Raw genomic sequence first — 23,029 nt, forward strand, 5'->3', positions numbered from 1 at the left:
TAATCATTACCAAGCCCTTATTACATGAAGTGTTAAAAGGACTTAAGAAAACGAAGATCAAAACTATGAACAGTAAAATGACAACAAACTCACAACTATCAACAACTGAATCTGAAAAATAAAAACAGAAACAAACTAAGCAAACAACCAGAACAGGAACAGAATCATAGGCATAGAGATCATTTGGAGGGTTATCAGCTGGGAGGTGGGAGGGGGGCGAAAGCAGAAAATGGTGCAGGGATCAAGAAGCATAGCTGGTAGAAACAAAATAGACAGGGAGATGATAAGAACAGTATAGGAAAGGGAGAAGCCAAAGAACTTAAATGCATGACCCATGGACATGAACTAAGGGAGGGGATTGCTGGAGAAAGAGGGGGTGGTACTGGGCAGATGACAGCAAAGGGAAAAAAATTGGGAATATTGTAACAGCATAATCAATAAAATATGCTTAAAAATACAAAAATCCAAGGCTATATATAGTAAGAGACAAACAAGAACACTAAATAATGATAAAGGGAACAACCCAACAAGAATATATAACCCTAGTAAACATTTATGCACCCAATATAGGAGAACCTAAATATGTAAAGCAAATCTTGATAAACATAAAAAGAGAGACTGACAGAAATATAGTCATAGTAGGAGATTTTAACACCATATTAACTTCAATAGATAGCTCTTTCAGACTAAAAATCAATAAGGAGAGAGTGGCCTTAACCGACACACTAGAGTAAAAGGGTTTAATTGATATCTTCAGAGCATTTTACCTCATAGCATCAGAATATACATTATTTTCAGGTGCACATAAAATGTTTTCTAGGATAGACCACATGTTAGGACACAAAACAAGTCTCAATAAATTTAAGACTGAAATCCTATCAGGCATCTTTGTCCATAATGCTCTGAAACTAAGTCAATCACAAGAAGAAAACTTAAAATACATAAAGCTAAAGACATAGAGACATGGAAGCTAAACAATACGTTATTAAACAATGAATTGGTCAACCATGAGATCAAACAAGAAACCAAAAGATACCTTGAGACAACGGAAAATGAAAACACAACTACCCCCAAATCTGTGGGACACAGGGAAAGCAGTCGTGGGAGGAAAATTCATAGCATTACAAGCCTGTCTCAAGAAATAAAAAAAAGCTCAAATAAACAATCTCAGTTTACACTTAAAGGTACTTGAAAAAGAACAACAATGAAAGCCCAAAGTGAGTAGAAGGAAGGAGATAATAAAGATCAACTACTTTTTTTTTTAATATAAGGATCTCAACGTGGGACAGAATTCTAATATTTAATTGTTAGATTAGGGGAGAAAGAAAATATTTTAACAGTAAAGGTGTGTTTTCAGTATTATATCTCATAAGCAAAATTTAGTTCCCACTAATGAATACATCCACCTTCTACTCTCTAGGCTCCTATGGCACTTTATTTCTAGCATTTCTGCTTATCCCCCTTCGTACTGTCTTGTATGCTAGAATTTATATACAGGTCTTCTAGGTTCTTCATCTTTCCAAGACAAGAACCTGGCCCCTGATCATCTTTGCTTCCCCATAGGCCATACTACACTTTGAACATAGTAGGTACTTGTGTAACTACTGTTGAACTGAATTTTTTTATTTCATTAGAAAACAAGGGAACAAAAACTCCCATAATTACCAGTGACCCAATGGCAAATGTAAGATTTCTATTGCTATAGGAATAAAAATTCAATTACATTTCGCCAGAAGAATTATATACATTAATAGACTAAACTGATAGTCATTCATTTATTATTATTTTTTCAATTACAGTTGACAGTCAACACTATAGCAATTTCAGGTGGACAGTACAGTGGCTAGACATTTAAATAGTTTATGAAGTGATTCCCCCTGAGAAGCCCAGTTAAGTCACTGATTTTTTTAACTACCAAGCAATTTCAGATATTTTTATTTTTATTTACTAACTACATGTTTATATCTTTTCTTCACTATTCATTTAATAGTCATTATAGTAAATTATTATTAGACAATTCTGGAAATAATTTACATGTATCGGCAATTACTAACATATTATATCTCAACATTTGCTGTGTTAGGCATATAAGGTATTTGAACACAACTGATGATTACAGTTCTACTCCTGCAACAACATTAAGTATGTAGAGGTAAGTTACTTCTGAATATCTTAGACAGAAAAATAATCTGGTTGTGTTAAGTGTTTGCAAAGTAGATTCATCAGAAAAGTGTTTACTTACTGTCACTGAAAAATTTGGATAATATAAAATATTCTCAGTACTTTTGATATTACTTATATATGAAATATGTTGGCTTGGATAAAATGTTATCACTATGTAAATAATAAATTTCACCTTTCTGAGGGCAACTATGTCAACAGTATGATGTCTACTTGAAAAGAATAACGTATAGTCAAAATCTCTTTCTCCCTGAGTACAGAGGGAAAGCCAATTTGCAGTATACGGATATTGAGGTTTTAACAAACAAGAAGAGTGGTCCTAATAGATAATGTCTCTGAGCTCAAAATATCATTTTAAAAATTAGCTTTAGATAAAATTTTCTGAAACTAAAGTCTTAATTTTTGGCACATGTTAAGTGGCTCATAGCTCAAACTGACCCTATAAGATACGCCAATTTAGTTACAAAGGGGTTCATTTCAAAAGCAATTTATTTGAATGTCTCACCTGAATGTTATTTTGTTTCCAGACTTAAAACAGTCTGTTGTAATAGCCCCTTTAAAAAAATCTCTAAGGTACAGAACTGGAAGGCTTCAAACTGGAGTGGATCCAAGGTCCTTAAGAGTAAGTCTTTCCATGTTAACCCCTAGGGGTGAAGCTTTCATCTTCTACTCAGGCTAGATCTTATCTAGGAATATAATTTTACATCTATTGCTGTTCAAAATGTATTAAAACTTTGAGTGAAACTAAGTACTATTTATGGAGGACTGACTAAAAGGCAAGATTTCTGACTATTCCTCTGAATTCTCTAAATCCTGTCTGTGGTTTGTACCAGGGACTGAAATCTTGGTCTCTGGCAGAACTGCTTAATTCACCTGGGCTTGTTATTGCCTTAGACAACACTGCGAGATTCCAGGAGAAATTGCACTTTGAGATTGGTTGTATTTACGTTGAGGATATTGCCCTTCATACAAAGAGCCACAGAAGAACTTTCTTGGGTTTTAGTACCATGTTGTACTTCTAAGCAACTGGATGCTTTTCATTATGGATACTGTGACTCATATAACTAGTCATGTCCTCTCTTTGCATAAGCTACTGGGAAGCTCAGAGCCAGACCCAAGGCTGTTCTCCTGGTTGCCAAATGTCTTGTCTTTTAAAAAAATTTTATTTATTGATTTTAGAGAAAGAGAGAGGGAGAAGGAGATAGAAACATCAATGAGAAAGAGAGAGAGAGAATGAGAACTTGTTGTCCCACTTATTCATACATTCATTAGTTGGTTCTTGTATGTGCTCTGACTGGGGATCGAGCCCACAACCTTGGCCTATTGCGATGACACTCTAACCAACAGAGCTACCTGGCCAGGGTCCGTCTTCCAAGTACTCAGTTTGCTTGCTAACCTCATTACAGGTCTCATTTTGTTTCTCCTATCCTTATTTTCCTGATTTTCTCACTTAAAAAAAATACACAATCCTGACTCACTGGTTAAAAACATATTAATATAGGTTAAGGATAAAATTAAATATAGCTTGTCTTCAGTTTATTTGAAAAAGCATGGGGTTCCAAAATTTCTTATTCATTAATTGAGAATTTGGAACAACAGGGCTAAAAGATAGTAAGGTTCCCAGGCCAGGTCAAGAAAATTTAATTTAATCACAATAAAGCAAAATGATAATGTTAAAGAGAAGTTACTGTCATTCAAGACAAATTCTGTAGGGTAATTCTATATTCATGTTAAAAAAGAAATTTATCTTATTAGAGGATTTGTGTGTCAAAAGACATTATTGATTACCCAAACTCATATAGGCATACTAAATTCACAAATTTGAATAAGAGAACAATCTATATTTTATTCAGTCAAGTTGACTTGCTCTTTTCCCTGTCCTTATATAAACAAATAACTAATTTAATTCAGGGTAGCAAAGTGAATAGAGATCTTTGAAGAACAATAAAATATTAATTTTAGGATCCTATTTATTTTGTTAAAGCTTATACATGATAGGAAGTAAATGCAAATTTTAACTCAAGGTCAATTCTTAATATTTCTAGCAGCAGAAAACTAATCTATTTGAATACTTGAATTACAAGCAAATTAACAAATTTCATATATAAACATAGTAATGTCTTGGTCATAATTATTCACAATAGTTATTCATAGTCCCAGACTATGTCTTATATTTATTGGGCTCTTATTCAGCATTTATTCTTTTCAATTCTACCTAGTCAAATTTGCTTGACAATGCTTCTAAAAGAGAAATTCTGCTTCTGTTAACCCTTTGTGGTATTTTAATTATTTTCCCTTTTTTATTAAATTTATTGAGGTGATACTAGTTAAGAAAATTAGTTAACTAGTTTTTGGGTGCACAATTCCACAACACATCATCTGTACACTGTATTGTGTGCTCACCATCCCAAATCAAGTCTCCTTTCAGCACTGTTCATCCCTCTATACTCCCCTCTACCTCCCTCTGCCCCTTCCCCACCGTGCTACTTTTAAATGCCTGACTTCCGAGAGTGGAACAATCAGATTTGGGATTTAGAAAAACTATTCCTCTGAGTCACCTTTCGGTAGTCAACCCAGCTCTGCCAAAGCTAGCCTTACCTGTATTCTACTGCTCTAAACCTTTTCTTAGGACACAGTGACCTTTCCCAGGCTTTCTGCTCATCTTCTTGAATATGTTTTCCTCTTTCCCTCTGATAAAATCCTGTTTCTCATCTTTTCTTTCCCATCTTTCTGGAGGCAACATGAACTAAGGATGCTTGGTAGAACTAAGACTTGGAGGCAGAGAGGTCAGTAGAAGGCTGTTACAAAATCCAGACAACTGATGATGGTTAACAAAGGCAATTGCTGTGGGGACACACAATTTCTCCTGGTAAGAGAAATATGTAAGAGAGAATCAACTGGGCAAACAGACAAATGATTATGGGTAAAGGAGAAACACTGAAGTGATTTCCATCCAACTTGGGAGCTGAATATCCAATGAGACGGGATGCAGGAGGGCCAAGTTTGCTGGGAGGGCTGGAACTGGTGAGGAAGAGAAGTGGACACACTCAATTTGGTAGAACTGGTATCCAGAAAATGAAGGAGGCCCTTGGAAAGAAGGGTTTGCAGGTTACAGGAAAGGACAGACACAGAGGTGAATCCTCAGAATACACAGGCTTGAAGCCGCAATTGATGAGTGCAACTAGGGAAAGCTTGTGAAGATCAAGAAGTAAAATAAAGGGCCTCTCAGATCTCAGACTAAAGAACAAGGCAGAGGAGGAGGAGTATCAGCAAGTGGAAGGAGACAAGGAGACAGTGGTGTCCTGCTTGGCAGAGAGGAACGGAAGATCATCTTGCTGAAAGTTGAAGACATGCCAAGTGGGTAGGGCAAACACATAAAAATAAACGAAAGACGTTGGCAAGGCAGACTGTAGGAACTGAGGAGTGAATAGAAGCTGACAGAGTGAGCAGGCTGTCAGGGGATCATCCACATCCCAAATAGCACAAATCACACTAGTGTGTAGGGTCACAGCTCTTTCAGAATAGCATCTTCCTACAAATCTGGTTTCCTGTCCTATGAGGTTCCTTTTGGCACAGGCCCTCAGCCATCACAGTCCTCGTGCCATAAGGACGAGTGTGCAAACATGGGGCAGAACAAAAGAATGAGCAGAAAAAAGCATGGGAGGAAGCCATGATCACAGCAGGGAGGTTCATACCTCTGTACCTTGAGTTCTACACCAATCAGGAAGAATCTGGGGCCTGTGGTCCAAGAATGTTTCCTTCCGTGAGGGTAAATGGGCCATAAAGTAGCCCGGGGCCAAATGAGGCTCATACCACCACAGACATTCCTTGGGAAGATCACCTTTAGGTAGTCAACCCAGCTCTGCCAAAGCTAGCCTTACCTGTATTCTACTGCTGTAAACCTTTTCTTAGGACACAGTGACCTTTCCCAGGCTTTCTGCTCATCTTCTTGAATATTTTTCCCATCTTTCCTTTCTCTTCCCTTACTACTTTGCAGATATATTATTGTTCACTAACACCGATCCTGCTCCTCTGCTGATATTTTGGGAAATGGCACGAATCCAGGATAATTTATTTTCAATTTATAAGACTGAACCCTTTGTGATAATATTGCCTTATGATGTAAATACACAATACAAAATATTTACTTATGAAACCTAAAACAAAATATCAGCTGGGAGCAACATCTATTAAAATATACCTGTGAAATGACAGCTTAAACTACCTGTTTTCTCCTTTGTCTTAAAAAAAAAGGTGAACACACAAAGGGACTAACAACTTGGGGAGGAGATGAGTTCTGAAGTCAGGACGTCCTGGGGAAAAAATTCAGAGGCTTCTACCTCTCCACAGCCAGGACTGTAGGCTCACAGTAGTGGTATTCAATGTGGGCTTTAGCTTTGTGAGCAAGGATAGGGAAAGAAAGGACTTTCAGGAAAATAAAAATAATCACCTGGGAATTAAAATTACTGAGTCCGAACTCTGACCTGCACTTTGCAGCCGAGGCAGGGAGTGTAGGAGGTCCAAGTGCTGCAGCAGTGGCTCCACAGAGGGGCTTTCATGAACAGCTGACTTGTACACACCTGGCAGGACACCAGAATTTGCTAGTCTTTCTTGTGTAAAAAAGCCCTCTCAAAGACAAAGAGCTGCATCTTCCTGTGGAGGCAGGTGGAGGCCGAGAGGCAACATAGAATATGAGGGAAAGTGTTGGCGGTGGAGGACGTGGTGTCAACCCTGCTCCACACCAGCTATGTGGTTTTAGGTTTGCTACTTCAATTCCATGAGCGGCGGCATCATCTGCAAAATGCGGGAGATTAAAAGTACCTGCTTCACAGAGTTTTTTAAATGATTAAATGAGCTAATGAAAGGAAAAGTCCTAACATATCTGGCCAATGGGAGATGCTAAAGTAAAAAAGAGCTATTATTATCATTACTGTATTTATTAAATGGAGTCATAATACCTATTTCATAGTGATTTATCTTAAATTGGGTATTGTATATTAAAGTGTGTAATATACAGTTCTTCATATACAGCACGTGACCAATCAACGTTAATTCACTCCAGAGCCTCCCTTCCTTCTTTCTCCCCCAAACACTGGGGGAACTTTGTGAATGTGGAACATGTATCCCTAAAGCAGTAAACAGCCTCTGTGTCAAGGACAGATTTTATCAACATTATGATAGTTTTCATCAAAATTTGAATGAAACCAATTCTCCCAATGTTTTTCATCCCTGGAACGAAAGTAATTTAGCCCCAGCAGAGTGCAGAATTTACTATAACGAAGGTTATTTGTGAGACTACTACCTCCAGTGGATTTAGTAATAAGAAGTATTACAAGACTTTGGTTGTAACACAATCTTCCTAGAAGGAAAACTCCACAAATGAAACTCTGATAAGTGTGTACACCAGGGCCTAGCACGGTGCCTGGTATATAGCTCAGTAAATATCTCGTAATTGAATATGGCTCCCAGGTATATGTTATATATCAATGTCTTTGTCAAAACGTCACTCTCCACAGGATCAAAGAGACCGGCACTGGAGATAACTGGCAGCCATTACGTTGGTGGTGACAACTGACACACCGTAGAATACCAGTGCATGACACTGGTCTGACTCGGGAACGAGGTTTCCCCTGCTATTCAAGCATAGAGCATTCTTATGAAACCTCTCATAGGCTGAAATGGCATAAAGCAAAGAAGCAATTACTATAAATTTATGTGGAAAAATTCTTGAGCTTTCCCAGACCCAAAGTTCGAAGTATGCTCAAGGTCTTTATTTCATTCACCATGGTAGAAATGCTTAATTACATCCAGCTTTATCCTAAGTGTAACACCCTTACAAGATTTCAGGGTTTCCTGATACCTTAGGACACACCTTGCTAACAGATGCACAAAGTTAACTGAGATAAAACCCAGATGCTCAGAGGCACAGTTCAAAGCTCTACAGGTGCCACTCTCACTGCTCAGGATCCGCACTGTCTCTCTAAAGGCCGCTCTAATACAAACGCTGAACACTATTTTTGCTTTCCCCCCTGTTCTTTTTGTAAAGTGAAAATTCTCTTTAAAATTCTTTGGGCAGTGAAAACAGGTACCAATGTAGTTCTTTAGTAACAGTGAAGTGGCATAATTTGGACTTTCGAGAAGCAGGGGATATCTGTATTGGAGATTCTAATACAGCCCTTCATCTTTAGCAAAGTCGTAAAATAAGGTTATTTAACTTCAAATAAAACAAACACAAATACTCCCAACCATATTCCCACTATCCTAATTTATAAGAGCTTTACAAATTACAAAATAATCACATGCAAATTCTCTCCTTTAAAAATTTTCTGGCTTGCTTGTGCCTACTACACGCAAAGCCAGTGGGTGATTAAAAATCATGAACATGCCAGGATTTCTACTCTTAAAGTACTCATAATACAGCAGGGACCAGCAAATCCTTCCAGGGGAAACTTGGCTAAGTCTGTCTGTCTATCTGGTCTGCCCAGACTTGACCAGGTGTCCCAAGCTGCTCCGTCACTGAGGCAGACATTCAGGACCAGAGATCTGTGTGGCTACGCAGAATGCTGGTTTCTCCTCCGCTGTCCACGGTTCCCATTCTCTTGTTCGTGTTACAGACTTAGGGAACAGAAAAGAAATCAACCAGATTTTTTTTTTTTAGGTTCCAATATTCTGAACAAATGTGTCTTCAGGCTGGCAAATGAAAATACCAAGGAACTACAAAATGAAAACAGGCTGCACTGAAAGGTAGTAACTCTCTCCTCCATTCTCAAAGAAGAGAAAAATGGAGGACACACACTAAAAATAAACATTGTATTCCCTCCTATCCCCCAGGGTTAGAAGCATACAGGGAAACAACCCCTGGGGTAATTACATGCCTGAAATATATTAAGTTTTTCAAGTGATAGTGGATTAAGTTAATTAATATGGAAATAATACTATTTCCAGTAGACGATTGTACATCTTGGTAGTACCAGTTATTAAAAAAGGAGGGGTTTTTTTTTTTTTTTTTGCATTTTGCTTAGTTTTAATTAATTAAAGGAAAGAAGCTTATTTTTCTCTTATCTTACATTATCTTATACATTGGTTCTTCTGACATTTGAAAATTCTTTTCAGTAAAAGAGATATGGAAAAGGAAGAAAGAAAAATTAGGGCCCAGACAGTCCCTAAATATGGTTACCCCTGGTATTTTACCAAAATCTTTTCACTCATACTTGTTAATAAGTGGTTACCAATATACAGAGCACTCACTCATGCAACATTTCTTATGCTTTTACAGTGTATTATCACCGACAGACCAAAATTGGCTCAAACATGGTGCCTACTGACTGGGGATGACAATCTAGTACAAAAGGGGCAAGAGTGATGGGAGAATTGACGTGGCACGTGGCACCTGGCAGACAAGGGAGGGGCCACAATAAATACAATCCATTAATTCACCCTGTGCTGGTGCACCCACTCTTGCCTGGCTTAGGTGCTAAGGTGATCATGGTGTATAAAAACACACACCATTCCCGACCTCCTGGAGCCTTCAGTCAGATTAGTGGGGGAGTTGGTTTATTAGTTGAATTTTGAAAGACAAATAGAAATTTGCTATATAAAGAGAGGAAAGTGTGTTTTAGACACAGGAATCAATATGTGACCTAAAGCCATGTGGCACCATTGGAAAATGGGAGAAGGTTGATCTGGCTGAAGTGAAAGGTAGATGGGAAGAGAAGAGGCAGAACAAGAACAATGGCATGGAAGCTATGAAGGGATTTTATTCCAAAAGCCATGTAGAGCCTCTGATGCATTTTTTTTTAATCCTCACTGGAAGACATTTTTTTCCCACTGCTTTTAGAAAGAAAGGATAGGGTAGGGTAAGGGGAGAGAGAAAGAAAGAAAGAGAGAGAAAGAGAGAGAGACAGACAGACAGACTTTGTTTGATTGTCTCTCATAGACTCCCCAACCAGGGATCGAACCTGCAACCTAGGTATATGCCCTGACCAGGAACAGAACCCACGACCTTTAGGTGTACAGGATGAAGCTCCAACCAACTGAGCTGCACCCACCAAGGTGAGCCTCTGATGCATTTTAAGTAAGGGGAGCAGAGTAGCTGGGTGACAGCACACATATTGTGATGTCAAAGTGTTTGGGTCAAATATTAGCTCTGTTCCATACAAAGACTTTAAATTGTACTTCTTCACAGAAATTATCCACCCATTACACTTAACCCGGTGCCCAGTGTAGTAAGTCAGCTACCTGCATTTTAGAAGCCTTATGGTGAGAACTTGGTACAGAGGGAACTGGCAGCATATCACAAAAACAACTACCTGGGAGAAGGGTATCAGTGGTCTGGGACAGGTGTGTGGGGGAATGGGTGAAGAGATGAGAGGATTAAGAAGTACAAATAAGTAATTACAGAATAGCCATGGGGATGTAAAATACAGTATAGGAAATGGAGTAGCCAAAGAACTTACAGGTATGACCCATGGACATGAACAATGGTGGGGGGATTGCCTGAGGAAGTGGGCGGTGCTGGGTAGAGGAGGACAAAGGGGGAAAATCAGGACAACTATAATAGCATAATCAATAAAATATATTAAAAAAGAAAAAAGAACACATGGATTGTGATAAAATTACAAGGAAACTACAAAGAGGGAAAAGAGGAAGGACCACCCACAGAAACCTGGGGATTATGGATATACCTTTAGGTACACTATTATAGTCTCTCTTTCAGATGCAGGAAAGGAGAGCTGCCTAAACCAGGTGCTGAGACGGAAGACTGCAGTCAGGATTCTGGGGCCTAGAGTGGGCAGAGCCTGTGAGCAACATCCCTTCCAGAAGGCTGCCTGATCAGAGTTTGCTTTAATATAGCCATATACCCATCACGAAATTCCTTTCTTTAGAGTTTCAAGTTTCAGGCTAAAGCATTAAGTTGCCAATAAAAGCTGTGCTTATTACTTCAATATCTTCACAAGTTCAGCAGTCTACTGCGGTACTGAAATCTTTTCATCTTTAGACCGGTAAGAATAGGAGCAGAATGCTAACCTCTAGTACACAGTGAGTGCTCAATAGGGACTATGTCAAATGAATGCGTAAGAGACAAGTGAACCAGGATAAAGGACCAATGGCTTTTTCTGACTCCAGTCTGGCTGCAGTGAACAATTTCCTCAATTAATTTAGCTTTGTGTTTAGTAGCAGGCAAAGGGAATTTTAGATGAGATGCTTCGCCCATAGAAATGATTTTTGGTTAAAACAATATCACTCTTAGGGATGAAATTAGAGGAGGGATAATTATATAGGGAAAATATTTATATTTATTCTCAAAATGAGGCCAGGCAAAAAGAAATGTATGAAGACATTAAATGAATAATTGTGCTACAGAGTAATAATTGTAATTATAATGAATTGATGAGTAATTTTAAATAAACTAAGCCAAGGAGAAGTACTACACCTACGTTTAAAATTGCCTTAGGCACAAAAGAATAAATATAAGGCCAATAGATGCATTAATGACTACTAATGAGGGTAGCAGCCATCTATTAAAACAATTACCCTGAGAATAGATACAATCAATTAACTGAACCCTTATGAACATTAACTAGCAAATTAATAACATTAATATATGAAAGGTACCTAACTGGAGAAAGAAATGTGAGATAAGCATATGAAGACTACTGCAGATTATATTAACCCCCTAGGGCCAAAGAGTGCTCTAAAATTGTGCCCGAAATATTCAGATGCTCTGTGAAGCTATATCACTGCACACAGAGGTGCTCACAGAAAATGTCTTCTTTGGCCCTGCCCTGTATGGCTCAGTTAGTTGGGCACTGTCCCACAAAGTGAAATGTCACCAGTTTGATCCCTGGTCAGGGCACATGCCTCGGTTGTGGGTTCAGTCCCTGGTCAGGCCACGTATAAGAGGCAACAGACTGGTTTCTCTCATACATAGATGTTTTTTTCCCTCCCTCCGCCTCTGTCTAAAAATAGAGAAATAAAATCTTAAAAAAATAATGAAGAAAATGTCTTTGTACCAAGTTGGCACTGTCCCTGATATGTGATGTTTCATTTGGAACACTCCCCCTTTCCTAATTATATTCTGCTAAATTTGAGCCATTCTCTCTAATCCAGTATAGTCAATCAATCACCAAGGCCAGCTAATTCTATTTCTCAATTTGGCTCTCCATTACCATCACCACTGCTTCAGTCAGGACTTCACCATCTTTTGACTGAACTGAACTAATGCCATTACCTCCTGACCGGCCTCCAGTCTTTAGTTTGTTTCTTTTTTTGGAGGGAGGGGAGATCTAGCTAAAAGCTAGAGCACCCTGAGTGGCTTTGCACTGCCTACGAACACTTGCCAGTGTCTTGGCGTGGCATTCAAGGCTCTCTGTCATCCATGGTCCTTCCTATGTCATCTCTGTATTCTTATCTTCTGCCACTATCTGTCGTCATTGACACCAAACTACCAAAACTGTTGGTAGTTCCTTATACCCAACAACTATAACAACTACTGTTTGTTTTATTTTTTAAATTTGTTCCCTCTGCTTCTGTTTTCCTTCAGTAGCAAACCTCTGATTCTTTATAGCTCAGGTCAGCCACTATTGCTTTCTTAGACTCAATCTCCTTCCAGGTCAAGCTCTGTTACCCTTCCTATTTGTTCCCACAATGTACTGTTCAATTCTGTCAGTACATTGCCACCACACTGTTACAAAATGTTTATTTATTTGTTCAATATTTATATATTTCTCAGTGAATGTATTACTCTATGCACTGAACTGCAAGCCCCTCTTGGGCAAAGATCATATTCTATTTATCTCTGTATTTCTAGCATGGAGGAAAGTGTTTGGCACATGGCAGGTACTCAACAAAGCTCAGTAAGGGCTCACACCAACCTCATCATATCAAAACTATGTGTTACGATGATAGTGTTCTTTGGATTGCTAGTACCTGGTATAGAATGTGGTTCAACAGTTTAACTGAGTTGGTTAAATGACTGCTAGTTACTGCTCATTTCAAAAATTTGGCAGTTGGACTAACTGGTATTAGACATAACTATGTAGTAACTAATTTACTTGTATCTGCTGAAATACAGAAGTAATTTTGGAGTATCTACTGTGTGCCAAACATTGTACCAGAAAGTTTTGTAACTTTAGCATTGTCAATCTATAGATGCCATACCAGGGAGTAAATGATTTATATCTAGGTTACAGACCCAGTAGCTAGTAAACTTCAAATATGAACTAGAGTTTCTTTAAAAAAATTTTATTATTATTTTTATCCTCACCTGAGACATGCTTATTGATTTTTAGAGAGAGGAGAAGGGAGAGAGAAAGGGAGAAAAACATTGATGTGAGAGAAAACATTGATTGGTTGCCTCTTGAACGTGCCCAGACTGGGGACCAAACCCACCACTTGGGTATGTGCCCTGACCAGGAATCCAACACGAGACCTTTCGGTTTATGGGATGAAGCTCCAATCAACTAAGCCACCCCGGCCAGGGCCTGAACTATGGTTTCTTAATTAAAAGACCAGAAATTTTTCTAAATCATGATTATCTTTCTCATGATTCTCATTCATAATATTGAAAACAATAGAAATAAGGGGGATGACATGGGGGATGTTTTAGCATGAAGTCATTGAGACTTTGTCATAAAAGATCATTTCTGTGAGTTTTAAAATAAATTTTTAATTTTATTTTTAAAAAGATTTTATTTATTTTTAGACAGAGGGGAAGGGAGGGAGAAATAGAGGGAGAGAAACATCAGTGCGTGGTTGCCCCTTGCCCCCACCCCCCCCCCCCCTCCTCCAGCACCTGGTCTGTAACTCAGACAGGCGCCCTGACTGGGAATGGGACTGGCAACCCTTTGGTTCACAGGCCAGCACTCAATCCACAGGGCCACACCAGCCAGGGCAGCTTTTTTTTTGTTTTTTTTAAATTAAAAAATATCTGAGTTAAAAAACGATTGTACTTTCAAATACAATTCCAATAATGAGTGGTTATGAAGCCACATGGATAATCAAGATGTCAAAATGACACATTATTATGTCAAAACTGGCAATTTTAAATATGCTTCTTAAACCAACTAAAGAAGGCATTTGTATTACAAACCCAGACAAAAGCCTGGAGAACCCACTGGCTTAATTTAGCTGGATCTTGCTAAAACTAGAAATTCATAGCTTGGTTTTATTTAGTAATAAAATATATCCAGTTTTATTACTTAATTTGATTTCTATTTAATCAAATATTACTACATTACTATATTACTATGCTACTTATTTAATTTGATTTCTGAAGGTTAGAACTTTCCTAAATTGGCTAGACACCAGTTAATTGAGAAACTAAATGCTAAGACATGTAAAAATCTAATACATGACCCCTTTCCTGACAGATAGTAGGATTCAGGGTCAGGAAGGGTTCACAAAAGAGAAGCAATAGGATATGACTTACGATAACAAAGCATGCAAATGGCTAGTGACTTGAGTCATTAAGAGCCAGTCAATTTTCTATGATGCTCATTACAGCAGTTTTCAAATAGAATGTTTTGTAAGTACACTGTGCATTAAGAGGAAAAGAATTACCCTACTGCAACACAGAATAATTTAAAGATACTTTAAGACCAATATACTTATAACTGAATTTGGTAGTAACTTTACTCTCCGTTTTCTTATATTTGCTGCATTAATTTTCTCTTTGTTCTGATTCTCTCATTTATTATTATTACCTTTTTAAAGATTTTATTTATTTATTTCTGGAGAGGGGAAGGGAGGGAGAAAGAAAGAGAAACATCAATGTGCAGCTGCTTCTTGCACACCCACAATCGGGGACCTGGTCTGCAACCCAGGCATGTGCCCTGACTGGGAATTGAACCAGCAACCCTTTAGTTTGCAGGCCGGCACTCAATCCACTGAGCCACACCAGCCAGGGCTTATTTTTTAATTATAACAATTATTTCATTTTATTGTATTTTATTTTATGTATTCTTATAAGTTTTTAAAATGCTTTAGGGGCTAAGGTAAAATATAAATAGAACAAGGGCAAATTGAAAACTCAGAGAAAATAAACTTAATAAATCAGCAATGACATGCTGGTTTAAGAATGATAATTGTTATTATTTTAAATCCTCACATGAGGATATGGTCATTGATTTTAGAGAGAAAAGGAGGTACAGCGGGAGAGAGAGAAACATCTGTCTGAGAGGGAGACATTGATCGGTTGCCTCTCATAGACTCCCCCACTGGGGGTAGAACCTGTAACCCTGGTATGTGCCCCGACTGGGGATCAAATCTGCAACCTTTTGGTACATGGGATGAGACTCAAAACAACTGAGCCACTCAGCCAGGGCTCTAATTATTTAACACTTCCCTCTATGTCAAGAGTAAAAAATAATGTTATTTCCCCCCAACAAATTTATATTGCTGAATATCTTAAATGTTTTCTTCTCTAAGTTAACTCTATAATTTTTACTTATTTTTCAAAACATTATCTTTCAACATGACAGACGTAACCATTTTTTTTTGAAATTTGAGCATGTTTACTGATAATGAATAATCCATCTTTCAAAAGTCTGAGAAACTTTTCCTTTGACACAAATGAATTGCTTCTAGTTGCTGTGGGGCTAGGCAGGAAGGGATCAAGTGACAGCAGTTCTAAAGGGTGCCACAGGCTATGTATATAAGCTCAATAGAATAAATTCAGAACAAATTTAAGACACAATTTGAGAAGAATTTAGAAAATTAACAGTAGTCTTTTTCTCTTTTATTCCTCTTCTCCTTCTTTGTGTTCTTGCATAGCCTGTAATAACAAAGTTAAAGCAGTTTTCACAGAGAGGCACCATCAACGTTTTACGGTGAGCAAAACTCTTATTTGGCTGCCAATAAGAGAATTTTATGGTTTCTTTGATTCCTTGTAACATATGCAGGCATTTCAAGGCTTAAAAAGGGGGAAAATTTTTTACTGGTCGCAAGAGGGAAATGCCTAATCATCTTAACGATACCTGGAAACAAAATGCAACATTTTATGTTCACCAACCTGATAGCTGTCCCAGGTGATATGTAGCTTAAATTGAGTCAAGGGATAAAAGATGAAAAAGAACATGAGGATGGAAATTCCAACACATCCATAACTTCTGGTTAAGGCAGGTTTTAGTTTGAGAATGAAGTGAAGACTTTCCCAGCTGGGAGTGTGAAGTTAACATTTATTAAAGTGAAGAACATATTTAAGGATTTTAAGTTTCTAAATGAGAAGAGATGTATAAAGTCAAAACTAATGTGGAGATTAGCCCTGGCTAGTGTGGCTCAGTAGACTGAGCACCGGCCTGAGAACCAAAGGATCGCTGGTTCAATTCTCAGTCAGGGCACATGCCTAGGTTACAGGACAGGTGCCCAGTGGGGGGCCACACCAGAGGCAACCACACATTGATGTTTCTTTCTCTCTTTCTCACTCCCTTCCCCTCTCTGAAAGTAAGTAAATAAAATCTTTAAAATATATTAAAAATAAAAAACTGATGTGGAAATTAGCACTAGAGAACTAAAACAATTTCAGTGCCACTTGTCACTGATGTTTTTTGAAGGAAGAAAAATGATTATTCTTTATAAAAATGTTATTCATATTAATATGCAATGGGTTTATTAATTCATTTAAAAATAGGTGTTTTTTCTTTAAGCTGGACTTCTGGCCAAGATAGAGGCATAGGTAGATACACTTTGCCTCCAAGCACAACCAAAAGAAGGACAACAACAAATTTAAAAACAAAAAATAACCAGACCTGCCAGAAAATTGAACTGTGTGGAAGTCCCACAACCAAGGAGTTAAAGAAGAAACATTCATCCAGACCATTAGGAGGGGTGGAGATGGTCAGCCAGGGTGGAGAGGACTCGAGGCAAGGCTGCAGCCGGAGGACTGGGGCGGGCAAGGTGGCAGCTGGTGGACCGAGAGTGGCAGCAGCTGGTAAAGTGGGCTGTCCCACATTTGTGTGCAGATAAACTGGGAGGAACAACAGTGGGGTGGGGGGCGGGGAGCAAGACAGACTGAGAAACCCAGGGTTCCAGCGCGGGGAAGTAAAGTCTCAAAGCCTCTGACTGAAAAACACCTCTGGGGATTGCGGCGGTGGGATAAACTCCCAGCCTCACAGGAGAGTTCGTTCGAGAGACCCACAGGGTCCTAGAATATACACAAACTCACCCACCTGGGAATCAGCACCAGAAGGGCCCAACTTGCTTGTGGGTAGCAAAGGAAGTGACTGAAAGCTGGCCAAGAGCTGAGCAAGTGGCATTGTTCCCTCTGGGACACGTCCCCCACATAGAATGACATAACACAGTGACTTGAGTTGCCCCTCCCTGGTGAATACCTAAGGCTCTGCCCCTTACTACGTAACAGGTGTGTGGAGGCAAAAAAATATGACCCAAATGAAAGAACAGATCAAAGCTCCACAAAAAATCCAACTAAGCGATGAAGAGATAGCCAACTTATCAGATGCAGTGTTCAAAACACTGGTAATCAGGAATGCTCACAGAAATGGTTGAGTATGGTTGCAAAATACAGGAAAAAGTGAAGGCTGTGAAAAGGGAAATAAAGGAAAATGTACAGGGAACCAACAGTGATGGGAAGGAAACTGGGATTCACATAAATGGTTTGGAGCAGAAGGAAGAAATAAATATTCAACAACAACAAAATGAAGAAACAAGAATGCAAAAAAATGAGGAGAGGCTTAAGAACATCTGGGACAACATTAAATGTTCCAACATCCAAATCATAGTGGTGCCAGAAGGAGAAGAGAAAGAGCAAGAAATTGAAAACTTATCTGAAAACATAATGAAGGAGAACTTCCCCAATGTGGCAAAGGAAATAGACTTCCAGGAAGTCCAGGAAGCTCAGAGAGTCCCAAAGAAGTTGGTCCCAAGGAAGCACACAGGAACGCACATCATAATTAGATTATCCAAGATTAAAGATAAGGAGAGAATCTTAAAGATAAACTTAAAGATAAGCAAGAGAAAAGGAGAAAGTTACCTACAAAGGAGTTCCCATAGGCTATCAGCTGATTTCTCAGAAGAAACCCTGCAGGCAAGAAGGGGCTGGGAAGAAGTTCAAAGTCAGGACAGGCAAAGACCTACATCCAAGATTACTGTATCCAGCAAAGCTATCATTTAGAATGGAAGGACAGATAAAGTGCTTCCCAGATAAGGTCAAGCTCAAGGAGTTCATCATCACCAAGCCCTTATTATATGAAATGTTAAAGGGACTTATCTAAGAAGAAGAAGATCAAAACTATGAACAGTAAAATGACAACTAACTCACAACTATCAACAACCAAACCTAAAAAAACAAACAAACAACAAGAACAAAAACTAAGCAAACAACTAGAACAGGAACAGATTCACAGAAATAGAGATCACACGGAGGGTTATCATCTGGGGTGGGAGGTGTCAGAATGGGGGAAAAGGTAAAGGGAATAAGAAGCATAAATGGTAGGTACAAAATAGACACGGGAAAGTTAAGAATAGTATGGGAAATGGAGAAGCCAAAGAACTTATATGTATGACTCATGGATATGAATTAAGGCGGGGGATTGATTGTGGGAGGTAGGGTAACAGGGTGGAGGAGAATAAAGAGGAAAAAGTGGGACAACTGTAATAGCATAATCAATAAAATATATTTAAGAATAGGTGTTTTTAAGAGGTTTAGTTTTTATTTCTAATGTCATAAATATTGATAATTATGCCCCACAAAAACAAAGCTTTTTGAAGCACCCAGTAACATTCAATGATGTAAATGAATCCTGAGACTGAGGCAGGATAGTAAGAAATTAGGAATTCCTTGCCATGTGGAATGGGGAAACTGAGACAGCTGATTCAAACTGGCCTCATCCAGCACCCTGAGTCACCTGCCTCTTCCTCCCTTGCATAACTACTCACTCCCTTAGGAATTAGGCTCTCAGGACATAGGTCTGATCAGCACCAAATAATCTTAGGAACGGGTCTATTGACCACAGAGACAGAGTTTTTGTTAAACTAGAGATGACATCTAGGCCTCAATTGTGTTTTAGCTCCAGGCCCAGAAAAGCAGCAAAGCCAGATTAAGCTAAGTCATGGCTGACATCAGGACCAGATGCAATGACCCATGACCCCCTACCCTAACACAGACAGATAGGTAGAGACCATGACCCTGACCTTATATGCTCATTTTGATGAATCAGCATATTAAGAATACACATGGAAAGCTGAAGAGTATTCTCCTATAAAATTCCTGCCTTTAGAAAACAGATAAAAACCCTCAAGACAAAGGGCCCAGTGCTCACACTGTCTGTCTAGAGCACACCCCTGCTTTCTTTTTTCAGGTGTGTATCTATGCTTTCTGTTTTCTAAGCTCTAAGGGTCCTCACAAGACTTGCAACCAGGGCAGCAGCAAGCAGTGGCAGCTTGTCCCAGGCTAACCCCCTGAACCTGTCCCCAGGGGCCCTTCTTTTGCCTCTGTTAACTTGTTTCCTAAGTCCACGCAGCCCAGCTGGCTCGCTTCTTGTGTATCTGTGATTTCCTAAAAGGCCAAGGCAGCTCTCTGAGTAGCCCACTAGAATCTTCTCTTCAAGTGTATTTTCACTTTCATGCTAAATAAACTGCCTCTTGTCCTAGAGTTCTTGGTTCTGAATTCCTTCTTTGCCAAACTCAAGCATCAAGGGCCAACGTTGCTGGTAATAAGACCAGGAAATCTGAGGACCACATTCTTAGATTGTCTCTTCTTGGTCTCCGTTAGGGGCTCTTCTCTGACCAACATCTTAAAATTTGATGTTTTTGAAAACAGCATACTAAACCAATTAATCTTCTCATCTTAAACTGGGATTTCTTAATCTTGGCATGATTGACATTTTGGGCCAGATTATTCTTTGTTGTGAGGACTGTACTATTCTTAGGAGTATCCTTGGCCACTAACTATTAGATGACAGAAGTATCCTCTTACGCAAGTTGTGACAACCAAAAATGTCTCCAGACAATGTCAAGGAAAACTGTCCTGGTTGAGAACTACTGCCCTAAATATTCTTCCTGGAAATTTCACCTAATAAGATTTTAATTCTACTTATAACATTCCAATTATTGCATACTTTGTGCCAGGCACAATTTTAAGCATCTGACAAGAATTAACTCAAGTCTCACCACTCAATGAGATCCTTCTGTATCCTCATCAGTTCATGGCACAACTTTTACCTCTAATAACCTCTCTGTGCCTCAGCTTAACCGGTAACCTGGACGTCATTCTAGACTCTGCTTGAATTCTCTTCTTTATTCCTGAATCTAATCATTCAAGTCCTAACAATTTTACTTTCTAATTAATCAAATATCTCTTTTTTCTCCATCTTCCACTATTCCTGCTTTTATCAGGACCCTAATCTTTTCTTAGCACTATTGTAATTATAACCAATTCCCATTTGGTACTCTTGTATTTAGTCCTCAAAATATCTTCTATATTCCTGCTGGAGTGATCTACCAAATGTACAAATTTGGCCATGTCACTTTATTGCTTAAAGCTCTTTATTGACTGTAAACGAAGAATTAATTCCAGGTTCCTTAGCATGGGCCCTTGTTCCTCGAAAATGTGACCCTTGCCAACCTCAGTCTTGTCTTTTGTTACCCTCTAAGTCACACTTTACTCTCTAGCATTATTCTATTTTTTGTCATTATCTGAGCATACCTTGCCACTTCATGCCTTTGATCCAGTGTCATGTTCTGGGAAACATTCTTGGTTCTACAACCTTTGTAAGCCTGTCATAGCACTTCCCACAGTTTGTGAAAATGATTTCTGTAAGTGTGTTCCACAGAGATTTGTAAAAAAAAAAAAGAAAAGAAAAGATAAGCCATTGATGGTAGGTACCTTGCTGAGTCCAGGCTCTCATCTTTCTATCTTCAGGGTCTGCTATGGCACTGCGCAAAGAATTCTACAGATTGTTTTGAAAGCACCGAAGTAAAAGAATACATAGAAACAAAACCCATTTAGATGGTGTTGGGGGGTGCAGAATGAGAAGTATCAGGAAAACCTTTGTCCATGGTCATGACTGAACTGAATCTCAACGGAAGGGGACAAACTCAAGAGAAGGATGATTAAAAGGCATCCCGGGTAGAAGAGTAAAGGTGTGAAGGTCTGTCTTTGAAAGCCACAAGTCATAGCCTTAACATGAAAGAAGGGCATATTTTATAACAAGGTTCTTTAAAAATTTATCTTAGCAGATAATACTAGTGGGAATCTCAGGGTTTAGGGCCATGAGTTCAGGAAAGAGTATAAAATGATTACCAGATTCCTCTGGATAATATATTTAAATGAGGATAATAAATTTAGCTCAAAAGCATTACTCAAAGTATAATGTGAACAATTATTTTCGAAATGTAGATTGCCTTATAGTGGTTCACACTGAAACTCATTTTCAATTTTCTGCCTACCAGGTATAGCCTTGAATGACTTTCTCTAGTTTACTGCTGTTGACTTGGCATTTATTTACTTAAAAAAAAAAAACTTAGTCTTGTATGTCTACTTCACCATCTGGCTCATAAGTCATTTCCAAATGGAATTTTAGAAATGGAAGGGTCCTTAGAGATTACCTACTACATCAGGCTAATTTTACAAGCAAGAAAATGGAAACATTGAGTTTGCGTGACTTGTCCAAGGTTCTGTATTCTGAGAGCTTCCACTTGACTTTTCTACCATGTGCTCCCAGATCTTCCCTGCTGCTGTCTTTCCAGTGTGACCTGTGTGCTGATCCCCCAGTTCTTGTTTATTCTCAGCAAATTTAAATGACACAATATCTTCTTTCAAACTGGTGAAAATTATTGGTTTCCACATATTAACGTGCATATTTTATGGGTTCCTTCAACAGACTTGGTTAACTTCTTGGTGCTAAGAACTTGGTTAATTGTACTACTATTTACAAACATTACCTTCCAAAGCCAAAGTCATTAAATAAAACCATGCACTCCCATGAAATGCTTAACTGACCAGGTGGATATAATCTCATCAGTATGATTTAGATGTTAGCATACATTCCTTTTCCTTGCAGGTATCTAAAAATTAGACAGTCAATGCTTGAGAGGTTCAGTGTTTTATTGGCCAGCTGAGGTTGTACTAGTCCACCCATCAAAGGGCCTGCCAGCTCATACAGAAGGGAGCGTGGCATTACTTAACCAGGTCTGTTCTAAGGGTAGGCCTTGTTCATTGGAAACACAACCCACAGGCTGGCTAATCACCAAAAGTGAGATCTGGTATAATGAAATGAGCTGGTCTTATCAGACTCTTGCTTTGGGAATATGTTTCAAATGCAGAGAGAATCAGGTTGTTAACAGAAGACACCAAACCTAAAAGAATGCAGAGAGAAAAGTCTACAAGTAAAGCTGAGGCTCCAAAGTACACAAAAGATACACAGAGTAAAGAATTAGAATAAGGGACTGGGCAAATAGGAGAATGGAGCAGGAAGGGAAAAAGTTGTGCCCTATATTAAGGATGCTAAGAGTTTGGACTGCCAATCTCCTGCTGCTAAGATCCTAGTAGCTGGCTCCCCATCTGGTGAGGCCACGATAAACGTTTCTGAGTCTGAAGTTTTCGTGAGACCTTTATTCTTTTACTGCTACGTGTGTCTCGTTCTTCCAATTCTCCCACTCCCGCTTCTATCCATTATCCCAAGTAGACGGATTTGATTCTTGCAATTAAAATGGCTAACACTCTACCCTCTCCTTTCATGTATGGAATGAAAGGAGAGGGTAGAGTGACCGAGCCTTTAGCTTGTGGACATGTGCTACTGACTGGCCACTTCTGTCTCTTCCAATTCTGTGGGAAGTTCTACCTTTGCAACGAACTGGTGCTAACTTGCAGCTTTCACGTCCATCCTTCCTA

General features: G+C 38.8%; 1 protein-coding gene across 3 annotated transcripts in view; it reads right to left on the minus strand.

The window, feature by feature from the left end:
• The window catches only part of LYRM4 (LYR motif containing 4), a 171,282-nt gene that overhangs the window by 147,605 nt on the left and 648 nt on the right, over positions 1-23,029 (minus strand). The gene's annotated exons all lie outside the window — the stretch shown is intronic.

The sequence above is a fragment of the Desmodus rotundus genome, chromosome 3 (assembly GCF_022682495.2).
Source record: "Desmodus rotundus isolate HL8 chromosome 3, HLdesRot8A.1, whole genome shotgun sequence".
In the NCBI taxonomy this organism is placed as follows: Eukaryota; Metazoa; Chordata; class Mammalia; order Chiroptera; family Phyllostomidae; genus Desmodus; species Desmodus rotundus.